This window comes from Accipiter gentilis, chromosome 19, assembly GCF_929443795.1.
Source record: "Accipiter gentilis chromosome 19, bAccGen1.1, whole genome shotgun sequence".
NCBI classification, from domain to species: Eukaryota; Metazoa; Chordata; class Aves; order Accipitriformes; family Accipitridae; genus Astur; species Astur gentilis.
Window position 1 is genome coordinate 16,443,203 of NC_064898.1, and position 14,880 is coordinate 16,458,082.

The window sequence follows — 14,880 nt, forward strand, 5'->3', positions numbered from 1 at the left end:
CACGAAAAACCAACCCAACCCCCCCCCCCCAAACCAACACGAGTAAGATTCTGTAGCTTTCTGATCAAGGCAATTATCTAGAAGGGGAATCTTTGAGTTTCAGAGCTCTGCTCTTAAAACAGTATATATTTTATGTTAGGTATAGTAATGAATAATTTGCTATTCTAATATTGAATTGCTCTTAGCCTCCTTTTAACGCAAATTTGCAGCGGCCTTGTTGAAGTCATTTATTTTTAAAGCTGAGAGCAAGTCAAAGCCACGTGTGGTACCTAGTTGAGACACGGCTTCCGTGTGACACATGCAAAACGTGTACAACCGGCCGCGTGTTGTGGTTTAACCCCCGCTGGCCACCAAGCACTGTGCAGCCGCTCGGTCGCTTCCCCCACCCAGTGGGGTGGGGGAGAGAATCAGAAGGGTAAAAGTGAGAAAACTCACGGGTCGAGATAAAGACAGTTTAATAGGTAAAGCAAAAGTCGCGCGCACAAGCCAAGCAAAACCAGGAATTCCTTCCCCACTCCCCACGGGCAGGCAGGTGTTCCAGCCATCTCCAGGACAGCAGGGCTCCAGCATGCGTAACCGTTACTTGGGAAGACAAACGCCATCGCTCCAAATGTCCCCCCTTCATCCTTCTTCTTCCCCCAGCTTTAGATGCCGACCATGACGTCCTATGGTCTGGGATATCCCTTGGGTCAGTCGGGGTCAGCTGTCCCGGCTGTGTGTCCCCCCAACTCCTTGTGCCCCCCCAGCCTCCTCGCTGGTGGGGTGGGGGGAGAAGCAGCAAAGCCCTTGGCTCTGTGTGAGCACTGCTCAGCAGGAACGAAACATCCCTGTGTTATCAGCACTGTTTTCAGCACAAATCCAAAACACAGCACTATACCAGCTACTATGAAGAAAATTGACTGTGTTCCAGCCAAAACCAGCACAGCATGTAACAGATTGACTCCCTTAAAGAGATTTGCATCATTTGAAGCAAATTTCATTAAAGAAGATTTAAATTCATGTGACTTGTGTATAGGCACTTAGGTGGTTCTTAACGGTCTTCAGTAGCTTCAGAAGCTCTGAATCCACACTGATATTTTTGAAAACACTAAAGTTTATGATAGCAAACTATAATCTTAACTAACTTTTTAAAACGGAGTAAAAGCTGTTCATGTCAGTTTTGTTCCTTCAAGTGAGTTACTAAAACATCAGTTCAGTTGAAAATACTGCAATAGAAGATACATTTTCTCATAGACCATGTGCGATTCCTTTAGCTTTTCTCATGGAAAAGGTGTTGATGTATAAAATTACTTCTGCTGAATCCCACAGAAGAAGTAGGGGGAATCAGGCAAGGGGATTACTGAGGTGGAAAGAGGAGATGTTTGAGGTGCTCCTAGAGAAAGAAGGAGGGTCATGGAGGCGTAAGGGCTAATGGAGAAGTGAAGCCTCTGAGATACCATGTTCCTCATTTAAGTGATGTACTGAATCTCATGGTTGGGGGTTTTTTTCAAGACACGTTATCTGTGTATGTTCAAAAATGGCAAGTCTTCAAGGTAAAATGCAGCATTGCTTAAGGGAGTTTTTTCATTTTAGTGATACTGGAGTCCAAATTTGAGAAATGAACAGAATAAACAGCTTGATTAAATTGAAACACAAAGATGTACAATGTAAAATCCATCTTATAAGCAGTTAGTCATGCTGTTTAGGCCGAGAAAAAAATAGGTAAAACTGTCACAGAGTACTGTATACCATTGCCACAGCTGGGTAATGGTGCAAGTTTCAACATAGGACTTGAACTTTCTGTCTGTCTGTTCTTACACATTAGGCAGAAATTTTCCTTGAAGATATGTCACTCAGCAGCACGTGAATCATTGGCATTTTCCCTTGCTTTAGACCAAACAGAAAGCAAGTCTGGATTTGTCCATTTACCTTTAAAAATGTCCATTATAGTATGCTGGCACTGTTCTAACGGGCCTTCTTCTGGCACTTTCTCTTTATCTCTCCTGGTGGGTAAAGGCAATTTTGCATTTTGACTGAAGGGGGTTTAAGTACCACAGGCGCTGATGTCCTAAACAAGCCAGGTAAATGTAGAGATTTTTTTGCAGGTTTTCCTTTTGCTAAGACTTTCTGACTCTTGGAGTACTTGGATAAGTTCATTTATTTTTAATTGTCATTTGGAAATGAGGCGTTCCAGCTTCTCAAGAATGCTAAAGGCTGAAGATAAACATGTATCATCTTTGCATACAAAAAGGTCAGTCTTAGAAGCATAAGCGGAAGACTGCTTTCATAGTGACTTGTTTTGATTACAGAAGGCTTGTGGACGAACAAAAATAAATTGGACCAACAAATAGGTCAGAGTTGCTTTGGACCACGGTGATCTTATTACAGGTTGGGTCGCAGGAACGTGATACATTCCTACTAAGGCTTCTGCAGGTATTAGAATTTGCAGCCTAAGTTGATTTTTTACTTCCAATTGCACACCCCTCTCACCCCCTTTTTAAGAACTTATAGCAATTTATTTTGAACTGAATGCTGAAAACCCGGAGTTGTTTTCTCTTATTTGAATCAATGGATAAATGCATTTTGCTTTATTTCAATAAAAGATGTAGCGCATTCACAATTTATCCATCATCAGGTACGTCAACTCATGTCGTTTCAGTTTATGGAAATCTTGAAGGTCAGTTATATTTATAGGTGTTCCTTGGGAAACTTTTTAAACTTTCTTAGACAACTCTTTGCATAGTGGTTTATTTTCTGCAGAATCGTGTGTTAATTTCCCCTTACATGTGTATGCTCAAAATTCCACTGCAGCATAAGTGATAGAATTATTTCCTGGAATGTTTTTGTCCAGCTGTTGTCTGCTCTTGAAAATAGTTTGTGACTATATTGATTAGAATTCAACTTATAAAAATGTATTATTAACTAATAAAAATGCATTGAACCAATTTACTAACAGAAAAGTGTCTTTTTCAGGTAGAGATTATTCCTCTTTTTGGATGTGAATGTAAAGTGAGGCGTTTTCCTTCATTTAAGGAGGAGAACTGTACCACTTACATTAGTATGTTTACGGGTATGATGTATTAGAACACAAAAAACCTTCCAAAAAGGGGAAGAATTGAAAGGCTGCATTTGCTAGAATAACTTAAATCACTGCTGAAAGGCCAATACGTTAGTCTAGCTGACTGCACCGCAACAGTCTAGTAGCGCTCGTGCAACCTGTTGCAGTGCTATAGTTGCACAGCATGTTACCAAATGCAGCTGGGAATAGTAATTTCAACCATTCCTTCAGGGTCTACAAGAATTTGCTTGCCGGTCACTTACCTGACTCGGGGTGTAGCATTCATTAAAGTTATCGTAGTTCAAGATACTTTTCTATCTTACAACAAGAACATCCACAAAAGTAGAGCGAGCACTCAATTCTTCCTCTTACTGGAAAGGCATGAGATTATCTTGCGTTAAAAAAAACACAAATTGCCTTGCAAGGTGCAGTTGAAACTTAATTCCTGCATTCCTTGGTTGAAGATCCTTCAGTCTTTCTTCTGTAATAAATCCGCTCCAGTTTTTACGGTGTGATTAGAAGTCCATAGTGCTTTTCCCTCTTGTTTTGCATTAAAGGTAGTGGTACATAAAGACTTTTTAAAGGCAAAACCACCTTTGGATCTTGTTTACCAAAAGTGATGGAATGAACCTCTTCCCTTCCTTCTTAAATGCTAAATTTAGTAAGAGAAAATAGAGCTAAATAGGCATGGCTGCCTAATAAGTTTGGCCACTAGATGCTGCTCAAACCGCACAGTTTCTCAGCAGTGTATGGCTGTGAGTGCTTTTTGCGCACCGTCAGGCCTCCCCAGTGGATAGCTGTTCCCGTTCAGACACAATACTGGTGCTAAAATGAGAATATCCTAAATACTGAACGAGGTGTACTTTGGAATATATTTTAGAAAATTTGAAATCTATTTTGGAAAATTAAGCATAGTGATATTAAGCATGTTTAATGCAGCTAACTATCAAAACAAATATATTGGAACTATATTGTGTTTTCTCTGATTGCTTTACCTTAAGAAAGAAAAATTGCCATTTTATAGGTCAGGAGACTGATCCATGGAATAATGCAGCTTGACTGCTGTCACACAAAAGGCATTGTTAGAATTGAAAATAGACTCCCAGACTCCTCAAGTAATGCAGAGATTGAGAATCTTTTTCCTTTGAAGGAGCTGCTATGGATAAGTTATAGTCTTATTTGGTTACCATAGATGTGTAATAAATCGGTAGCATTAATTAGCTGACTTAGCATCTGAACCTTAGAAACCATTATTAAATGTAACTGATTTATTCATAGCATGGATAGCAATACAAAGTTGAGAAGAATATACTTTTGAGTTGGAACAGTGGGGTTTAAGACTTACTGTTTTCCTCTTTGAGTCTGATGCACTTCTGATACAGATTTTTCCCAGTCTGATTCTGTTAGTAGAAGGATCTCGTGACCTTCTAGTGAAAGAGAGAGTTCTCATCACCATTTAAAAATTCAGGCTGTTTTTAACAAGTCTTGGATTCACAGAGATGTAATTGTGTGTGTGGGGGGGGGGAGGGGAAGTGTTTTCATTTGTATACTCTACAGCCATTTGGCATATTGTGTTTATATATTCTATACGGAGTCTTAAGGAGGAAGACCCAGGGAACCACAGACCGGCCAGCTCCTCAATACGAGAGACACGGACATGCTGGACAGAGCCCAGCAAAGGGCCACAAGGATGACGAAGGGGCTGGGGCGTCTTCTCCTGTGAGGAAAGGCTGAGAGAGCTGGGACTGTTCAGCCTGGAGAAGAGAAGGCTCTGGGGGATCTCATCCGTGTCTCTAAGTACCTGTAGGGAGGTTGCAAAGAGGTCGGAATCAGGCTCTTTCCAGTGGTGCCCAGCGCCAGGACCAGAGGTGACGGGCACAACCTGAAACACAGCGGGTTCCCTCTGAACGTCAGGAAACGCTTTTTTCCCGTGAGGGTGACCGAGCGCTGGCGCAGGTTGCCCAGGGAGGTTGCGGACTCTCCGTCCTTGGGGATACTCAAAAGCCATCGGGACATGGTCCTGGGCAGCCGCCTCCAGGTGGGCCTGCTCGAGCAGGGGGTTGGAGCAGACGACCTCCAGAGGCCCCTTCTGACCTCAACTGGTCTGAGATTCTGGAACCTGAACAGGGCAAACGTCTTTTCCTTCATCTATTAAAATGCAGTATTTTGTTATGAAAAAAATAGGTATGCAATGTTTTGACATTTTCAGTTTTCCCCTCACTGTGTTCAGTTCATCTGAATAGAACAGGAAAAAAAACCACCAAAGGGATTTGTAATACCAGTTCACCTGTTGGGGGAGTGAAAAATCTTAAATTATGTGGGTGATTGTCACATGGTTACATCAATTATGTGGACGATTTACATAGTTAGAGTGCTGCATCAATTACGTGCACGATTGTTACATAGTTACATTGTTACATCAAGAGAGTTTGCTGAGCTTGTAAAATAAATACTTTTGCATAAAGAAGCATTTCTGTAAACTAGTTTTGGTAGCAGATTTCAAGTAGACAGAGCAAGGAGCAGTAACTTCCCATCTATTTCTTTCCCGTTAATCTGTTGCCAGCATGATATAATCCTAGACTATCCACAATCGGAAAAAGTCCGTTTGAAAATAGTGAAGTTCCCAAGAGTACTTATCTTGCTGTCCACATCTTTAAAGCCCTTTTGCATTATTTTCATTGCGTTTAGTAACAGCATTCTAAATAAGTTTGGTATGAAGCATGTAGGGCATCAAGAATATGTGTAGTTTTGTGGTGTTTCCCCTTTATCCATATCTGTATGTCTTTCTTAGCTTCTGTTGAATGTGTATGGTTGAAGAAGAGCTGTATATCCCATTCAGACTGTATCCCCTGTTTTCAGTAAAGCCCCAAGCACTGTACTTTTAAAACAAATTCTCTTTTCTTAAAAGAGGTTTTGGATCAGGCCCTTGCATATTAATTTAAACTTATTTTGCATGTGCATCAAAATCATAAGTCATGTGACTCAGAAAAGCAGTATTTTGGAACTGGTGGGGTTTATTATATATTGATACACAATATTTACATTATTATGTATTTTTAGTCTATGCATTCAGTTAAAAAAGCAAACTCAAAGTAAGGAGTAGTTCCTCACTTCTTGCCTTGTGTCAGGAGAATGGAGTCCTGCAGCTGAACAAGGAATATTATTTTCCCTATATTTTGTTGCTGTGACATGAACAGATGCATTTTTTTTTTCCTGAAAAGTATCTTTGCAACAACTCACAGAACATTATTCCTGAGTGAAAATACAGGGAAACAGAAATCATAGCAAAAAGCAGATAGCATCTTAATCCACTTATAATGCTGTCATAATTAACATTTTGAGTTGAGTAAACTAGGTGACAGTGGGGGCGGGGGGGGGGGGGGGGAAGAGAAGTAATCCAGATCATTTTGAAAAGCAGTAAATAGAAATTTTATGGTGATTCAGAGTGCACTCATAAACTTGGTCCTACTGTCAAGGTTGCTATCAGGCTGATAAACACTTTTATCTCATAAAAACAAAAAATGACTATGTTTTACGAAACAGCAAAACGTCATCTTTTTCATTCTTGGACTATAGTTAGGAACACAGATATTGTTATATTATTTACCAGAATAGTATTGGAGCTTATAAAAACAGTAATTTATCTAGTCTAAAAATATCTCTGCTACTTCAGTAGTACATGAAAGAATTTTTTTGGTAGTTGATACAAAACAACCTCTTGACAGATAAGTTTTATTTTTAACCCCATTGGACATTTTTCTGTAGCCTATTTTCTGTTTCTTAAATGTTATTGACATCGTAATCTTAGTTGCATTTTGTGGCAAAAGGTTCCATAAATTAATCAATTTTATCACAACTTCTTGTGATGGTTCGTTCTTAGTTAATACATTAATTGGCTTAGAATTCAAAGGCTGTAACTCTGCCCTCCAACATCAGCATATACAGAGATTCTCTTAGTATTTTTGTTCAGTTAAACTACTTTTTTGCTAATTTGCACCACTAACTTTTCCTCTTTGCAGTAAGATTTGTTCTTCTTGGAGTCAATAGGTTAGTCACCGTGCATATATAAAAAATAAGGGGGGGGACCATCAGCTCCTTAATGTAAAATACACTTCCATCTTCCTGGCTCTTGTTCTAGTGCTATTTTTTACCAACAGTAAAAATGCCCAGTTTGGGGTGCTGGAGCTAGTGAAAGAGCTTCTCTGGCCCTGCCTGGAGTGGCCCTGCTCCCCAGTCCATCCCAGCCACTGGGCTGCCAGGATCCCTGGAGTGACCCTGAGGTCCAGCCCCTGTCCACCTGCGGGACATTCTCCAAGAGGCCGGCAGAGGTTGGACGTGTCGAGGCACCGCACGTTACTTCATGGTGGGAGAGCGTGAGAGCCGAGGGTGAGCAGGGATCCTGCTGTAGGGAAGGAGAACAGATTGGTGTCCCTGGGCTTACTTGGGGGTGAGAAGATGCTCTGCAGCAGTGGTTCCTGATGGAAGATCTAGAGCCCCGTGGTCATAATTAGGTAGTCTGGAGCTCATCTGCAAACGTATAGTGCCTTTGCCGCGTTTCCAGTTATGCATTTGTTAGTGCATGTGGTGGAGTGTACGAAGTCTTCATGACTGGCAGGACTGCAAAACCCAGAATGTTGGGAAGTACTGCTTCAGAAAGAGCTCTGTTTTCTCAAGCAGGAGGTAGGAGTTAGGATTGCTGGGCACTCATCCTGAAGAGGATTTTCTCTCTCGGTCCCTTTGTCCCTTGAAAGGGTGTTAAAAGGTATGCTGTCAACCTAACGACAACCACCTACTGATGGACGGTCAGAAGATGGAACCTTCCAGGGAGCAAATATATGAGGCTCATTGGAGAAGGAGGAGGCAATGCAGATGCTCTCCCTGAGGGGGAGAGCAGACTTTGTTCAACTTAGGTCTTCATTAGCTGGTTTAAGATCGAGTTGAGACGTTTTCAATGACCAGTTCTACCGAAATAGGCTAAACATCTCTAGCACATTCTTAAAGCCACTCATACTGCCCAGATTAGGAGGACAGGCTAGGCTTCCCATCAAGTTACCGGATTCTTCTAGTGAGCGATTTAGAGAAAAAAAAAAAAAAAAAGAATTCTTACATTTGTCCTCTGGATGAGCTTATTTTGCATCATTGTATATGGGTCTTAATTTCCTAACAGAGAAAGTGTGAACGATTTTAGAGCAACTTTGCCAAAAGAGGCCTGTTTGACTTATTTCTTAGAGCTTTGCTGCACATGTAAATTCTAGCCAGAGTATGCTAATGTATATTACCTCCTGTATTCCTGCAGGAAATCCTCATTTCTTTTCATTTTTCCAGTCTTTCAAGATGCAATTGCACTCATTGATGCAATTTCCAGGCTTAAAGGCAAAATTCTGTGCCCTGCTGACACTACAATAAGGCTGCTGAACAGACCTTAGAGGGAGAAAAAAACCCTGAAGAAGAAAGTAATGGACAGCTCTAATGTATATAAGTTTTATATATATATAATTTTATATCGTTTATATAAAACCACGACTGCATATAATATACTATAATACACAATATCTTGTATTATATAATTAATATATAATTAATAATATATAATTGTAAACGTATTTTTAATATCTGTATAAAATGTCTGGTTACCTGTCTTTTCTCTCACCCAATGCAAAGCTGGTGGGATCAGTAGTGTGGGTCCTAGTCATGCATTCTACCCTTTATAAACTTGTTTTCTCTTAAAATCAGGGTGGCTCTTTCCCCTCAGCTCACCTCTGATCAGTCAGTATACATCAGTAGGATTGTTCTGTGGTTTGAAACCTAAATGGATGGAATAGGGAGTGGAGAGTGGTTTGGTTTTGAAGTTGTTTTTTTTTCTATATACCGTTTTTTCCAAATACAAACCTGTCACCCAATGCAAGGTCTCTGTTCCTGGGACCTATTTATTTCCCTGGCCTCTCTGACAAACCTCACATTAATGACAGCTCCCACTCAACACTTCCAAACCAATCCCTTGATAAGCCTCCTCCGGGACACCTCCCCAGTTAGGATGCAAATTGGTAAGTGCTGTGAGGGCTGATCTCTCAATGCACAGGCGACTGCTTAGACAAAAGTGAAAAATACACATGTAAAGTATATCTAAGAGAATTAGTACACCTCACATGAAAATTTTGCAATCAGCAGCAGTATTTATTAAGCCCAAACCAATCTTGGAACTCTAGTATAGCAAAAAATAGGTAAGGCAAGCCCAAAAGGAGCAGAGAAGGCAGGCTAACTGCTCTGGCAAATGTAGTTAAGAGATTTCATTTCCTGTATGCCCCAAGCATACTGTCTCGTAGTTAACTCATACCTTTGTTTTTAATGGAGCTTTTACTGGATGTAACGTACTGAACTGTTTTCCACTTGGTACATTCTTCTTACATTTTGCAAATTCTCCATGATTGTATTATCTTTTCTCAATTTAAAAAAAAAAAAAAGAAAAAGTGAGCAACCTTTTTGTTGCTGGTCTGCAGCTGCTGTGATGCTGTGGTCCTAAATAACACAAATTCAGCATCACTGTATCAGCTAGTAGCCGAGCTTGTGTACTTCAGAGCATTTCTGCTTTCTGCTCTGGGATACAAAACATCGTATGTGTTTTTCAGTAGTAGCATATTTCCAGCCATCTGTAATTGCCTCCTACTTGCATATGCTTAGTCACTGCATACAAACATATACCTTCTGCTGAACTTTAGAATTATGGTCCCCTCTAGTAAAGCTCATTATGTTTTTAGCCGTATGGTATTCTACAAACCCTCTTTTGACAACATTAGAGTCCAGTAATCCAGATTTTCCTCCATGGAGGCCAGATGAGATAATTTAACCAAACCATCATTGTAAGTACTTACTATCCCATATGATCCAGTGACATTTTGATGGAAGTTTTGTTGTTGTCATCAGTTTTGCCAAGTAAATGAAAAAAATTAATGAATTTGTTATTGGTGGAGCCAAAATAACTTCACAGGAATACTCTAAAACAACACAATTTAATAACTCTTTTTCTTCCCCTATATTTTTAATAGCTAGTGCTAGTTTAATACTTCTCATCATGGAGTACCCAAAGGTGTACTTATCTCTCCCCAGCCATCGCCAGCTGGAACCCAAATTGGTTGTCTGTCCTTGTCTTGTCTATGAGTCTGTTTTTTCCACAGTGGATGTTTGAGGAGAGGGTTTGCCTGTCACCAAAGACATGAGGTTCATGACTACACGGGTTTCTGCTGGTAGTGATTTTTTGAGTTTATTGGCAAGTCTACTGTCCAACGAAGTCTGCCTCCTCCTCCGACATTTGATCATTTAACCAGAACGTAGCTCTCTTCGGCAGTCACTGTTCACTTAGGTAGAAGTTGTTTGGGTCAGTGGTCTCCAGGGCCTTGAAGCTGAGGAAACACACTCCCCCTGGTCTTCTCCCTCTCCAAATATCAGCCTTCAGGACATGGTGGGATGAAGTGAAATGCCAGGTTGATGTACTTTGGGAAGCCTATGTCTCCTGAACAGATGGCTTCCTGGGATCTCAACCAACAATTACAAGTGGGCAGTTTCATCCTGAAACAGGGATGAAAGGGGGATGATGCTAGCCTTCTAACAAAAATTAGTTGTATTTGGGGAGGGAGAACATATCCTGGAAACTTGACTCACTTCTAGCCAAGACAGGATCCCAGAAGAGGAACGAGATACTGATAGCCAAGGGATTCTTTCCATAATCACAGCCATTTGGAAATCCTGGTGTAGTGAAGATTGTCAGGCTGCAGACCATCTTAAGGATTTAAGGATCTTTTCTCCCTTAGAGTTTGATAGCATGGAGCTTTTTAAAAGAGCTTTCTTTCCCCCTCAGTTACTTTTTTATCACTTCTGTATTCTTCCGATCTATGCCATTTTATAATGGTCTAAGAAAAACCTTTGGAAGTATGTGTAGTTGAACTATTACTTGCATTTCCGTCTGTGCTGCTGCGTAAACTCTTCCAGTCCCGTTCCTGTAGGGTTGAGCTTGCAGAAGACTGATGTGCCAGCTACACGGGCACAACTGCTGTCCTGGGGTATCCTGAGAGAACTCCATGAAGTCACTGCTGTGTAATCTTGCTCTTCTTTCCCACTTCTGGCAACAGAAGAAGGAATAGCGAAGTCCACAACGGTTATGTCAAATAGTGCGAAAAGGTTTAGTAGCTTGATTAAGGATTTATAGTACCTGTTCTTGACAAAGAGGAAGGCTATTGCCTCTTGCTGCTCCTGTTTGGTCCGTGTCCTGGCTTTGTGAGAAAGGTCCAGCTTGTTGCCGATATCCAAAAAGAATTGGCAGGCTTCCTCAGGAGCACCCTGCACACCTCTAGAGGAGGAACATTACTGCGTGCTACATCCTGCAGGTTGAATTAAATCCTATGGCAAAAACTGACTCCCTATCAAATTACAACTGCTTCTTAAGAGAGTATTTTAGAAGCTGTTTTATGCAACAAAAGGTTTTATCAGGCAGAAGTACGTGGTCCTGATGCCCGCAGACAAAGCAGCCGTGTAATTCTGTGGCTGGTGAGCCTGGCTGACTGCCCGGCTGCGTCAGAGCTGGTGCCTGCCCAGGGAACCTGAGAGCACGCACGGCCGGGTGTGCGGGGAGACAAGCTCAGCCTCTCCGTCGGTAGTGCAGACCTGGATCTGTTTATCCTTTCGATGAAGCCGTACCCCAAACTCTCCTTCCTTGCTTCAGTTCTCTGTCCAAACAGCTCTACCCTGTGCAGATACATTAAGTAACGTGAGTTGGTCAAACACAAAAGTAGTGGGGAACGCAAGAAGTACTTAATGGCTAAGTAGAGAATGTTGTAGTTAAGATCCAGATTTTATGTTGTTTACGTAAAACACTGTAATTATGTTGTGACTTGATTAAAATAGAAGCCTTTCAGAAAGAACAAGAGCAAAACATCTTGTCTCTACACTGAGACTGTAGAAATGATTCTTCAGATGACGAAGAATAAATGCTTTTTGTAAAGCAACAATATATAATCAGCTGGCTAAAATAATGAGCTGTTTTGAGGAATTATCAATGGACAAAGCAATCTTAAGGGAATAAGAGGCATTAAGGGAGGAATGAATGCCATGCAAGACAACACCAGAGGGAGTTTCTGGTTATCTTTCTCTGGGTTTGTATTCATGAATTGCACCACAATTTGTCTGCAGACACTAAATTTTTTTTTTACTTTCACATAGTGAGACTAGAAAAGTACATGGATAAGGTAGAGAGAACAGAAGATATTGGGGAAAAAATGGTAAATATGGCTATTTTAGTAAAATATACATCCTTAGACTTGATAGATACGTGGACTGAGAAGCATAGAAGGAAAAGGAATAATAGTGAATATCTGACATTACTCTCTTTTTGTTACAATGGGGGAAACCATTCAACAAAGCAGGAAGAAAACCTACAACTTTGACATTTAACACCTGCAATGTATTTGGAGAAAAAAAAAGGATTTTCAAAGCTCAGATTAAATCAGATAAGTGCACCGATTCGCCTTAATTGCTGCTGGTACAGGTAGGAAATTAGAGGAGCTTTTAGACATTTTTGTTACCTTAAACCCTAGCTGAACTACCTGCTGAATGCTAGATATTACAGACATACTTATTTTCTGTTGTATTAAATCTAAAGTAATGGAAGGAAGATTTGAGCTTGATACTGCAATAGTTTTTGGAGAGCTGGATTGCTTTTCTGAGTCCTCTGCCAACCTTCTCTGGACTTCACCTCACCTTTTAGTTTCCCTTCTACAGATGGAATTCAGATTAATTTCTCCCGTGCTCCCTTTGTCTTCCTTGCCTGTTTAGACTAAAGATGTTTGCACTTTTTTCATGTTCTCCTTTTCCTTCTGGTTTTCTCCTATTCCTTGTGCAGAGTAAGAGGAGGATGTCTGTTCCCCCCTCACCCAGGGTGGATGTGGGGGGAGGTGTTTCCACGAAGCCTCTGAGAACAGGATAGTAGGTCTAGGTTGAAGGGTCCTGTGGAGATGGGATTGTGGCTGGGGGAGGCATCAGAGAGTTACAAAGGCGCTGGGATAGAAAGAAGAGATGAAGCAGAAGGAATCTTGTGCTTTCTAGCATGTCAGCAACTTCATAGGAGTGAGGGGTATTGAAGGTCGCCCCCATTCTCTTCTGCGACGCAGATTTTTTTTCTCAGTGCACCTCTGTCCTACAGCCTCAGTCCTGCCCTTCCCACTGCCTCCCACCCTGGCTCCCGTCGACCTGAATGGTTGAGAGGTTGGGTCCATGGTTCTCTTTCCCAGTTTGATTTTCTTAAATGGCATAGTTGGCCCACCTTTGTCTGCTTGTCTCATTAGAGCCCTGAGTGATCAGAGTTTACGACAGGGGTGGCTAACATCATACTGTGGAGTCTATTATACAGAGGTAAGATCTGCCTGTGCAGAAAATCCTTCCTGTTCTTATTGTGTATGTGTAAACAAACGTTGGTATTACTTGAAATTTGTCACCCTCTGGTGGTGATGTCAGTAAGAGTAGTTCAGGAATCTCGTTCATGTCCCGGTGGAGAAGGGTACGCTAACTTCATTTCAAATCGGATGTACTTTCTTTGTGCCAGTCCTCTGTGATCTTCTTGAATTATCTGGTATGTAACCTTCATTTGCCTATCATTATTGCAGAACTGATCTGCTGTCATCCTTGATGTCCTGATTCCAAAGCACTGGCACTATTTAACGCAGCTATATATTGCAAGGGATAAGCCATGCTTTTGTGTCTTACAATGGTATGTCACTAGAAGCCTGTCAACAAGGTGAACAGAAAATGGAGGCAGCAACAGGTTCATCTCACAACTTTTCTTTCCTTTAAAGGGTTTATCATTTGCTTTTCTCTTTGGCACCATTTTTTACCATTCTTTGCAAAGCAGTTACTTGACAGTTTCTTGCACGTACAAGTGTACAGAGTTCATTTTTCCTGGGTATTAATGTTTTGAGTCTGTGCTATCGGTTTATATTATCTGTATCTACTCCAACACCACTAATGGCTCATAGTTTCCAGCATTTCAGTGACTACTCTCAGGACTCTCTTTTTCCCATATAAGCAAAGGATTTCCATGTTTCTATGCCTCCTGGGCACTTGAAGCTCTTATGTACAGTCTGGAAAATTGAAGATTATTTTGACTTCAGAGACTGAGTTAAAAGACAGGGAAAATAACCCAAAACCTACCAAAATGTGCATGAAACCTCTGGCCCAGAAGCTTGTTTGAAATATCATAGAATCCCTTGATTATCTCAGCCCTGTTTTTCTTGCCCCCAATATTCTCTTTCTCCCAGTCATTAGGGTAAGAACAGTAGGCTAAATTCAGTCCACTGAGAAGACCCATCATAAGGCTTTTGCATTATTTATGTCCCACTTGAGTCTTCAAAACTAGTCTTTTCTGCAGAGGTGAATTTTACCCAGTGACAGCCAGTGTTTTGTCTCACTGTGTAACCATCGGCCTCTCACACAGCCAGGTCCCTGTAGCAATATTTATAAGCTCTTTCACATCCAACATAATAGTTTGCTCTCCAAGTTCTCCTTGGTTGTTCTTCCCCCAGCTCCGTTAGCTGTATGCCGCTGAATAAGTTGCCTCAGACATTTCAGTGCCTCAGATGTTTTGTACGATTGGCAATTATAATGGTTGGCCTTTGAAGACGGTGGCCTCCTAAGCCTCGTCCAGATGTTGCTGCCTTGCCTGGTAAGTGTTACGGCTTTGGCCTCTCAGTCATTTGCTGTTCAGTCCTGGCAAAGCAAGGTTCCTGCTTCTTTGTCCTTTCCTTTTCATTTTCAGGGGTTGTCCGAAAGTTTCTAATTTGCATTCGATAAATAGCTCAACT

General features: G+C 41.2%; 1 protein-coding gene across 1 annotated transcript in view; it reads left to right on the forward strand.

Moving 5' to 3' along the window:
• The window catches only part of CCDC82 (coiled-coil domain containing 82), a 426,644-nt gene that overhangs the window by 365,529 nt on the left and 46,235 nt on the right, over positions 1–14,880 (forward strand). The gene's annotated exons all lie outside the window — the stretch shown is intronic.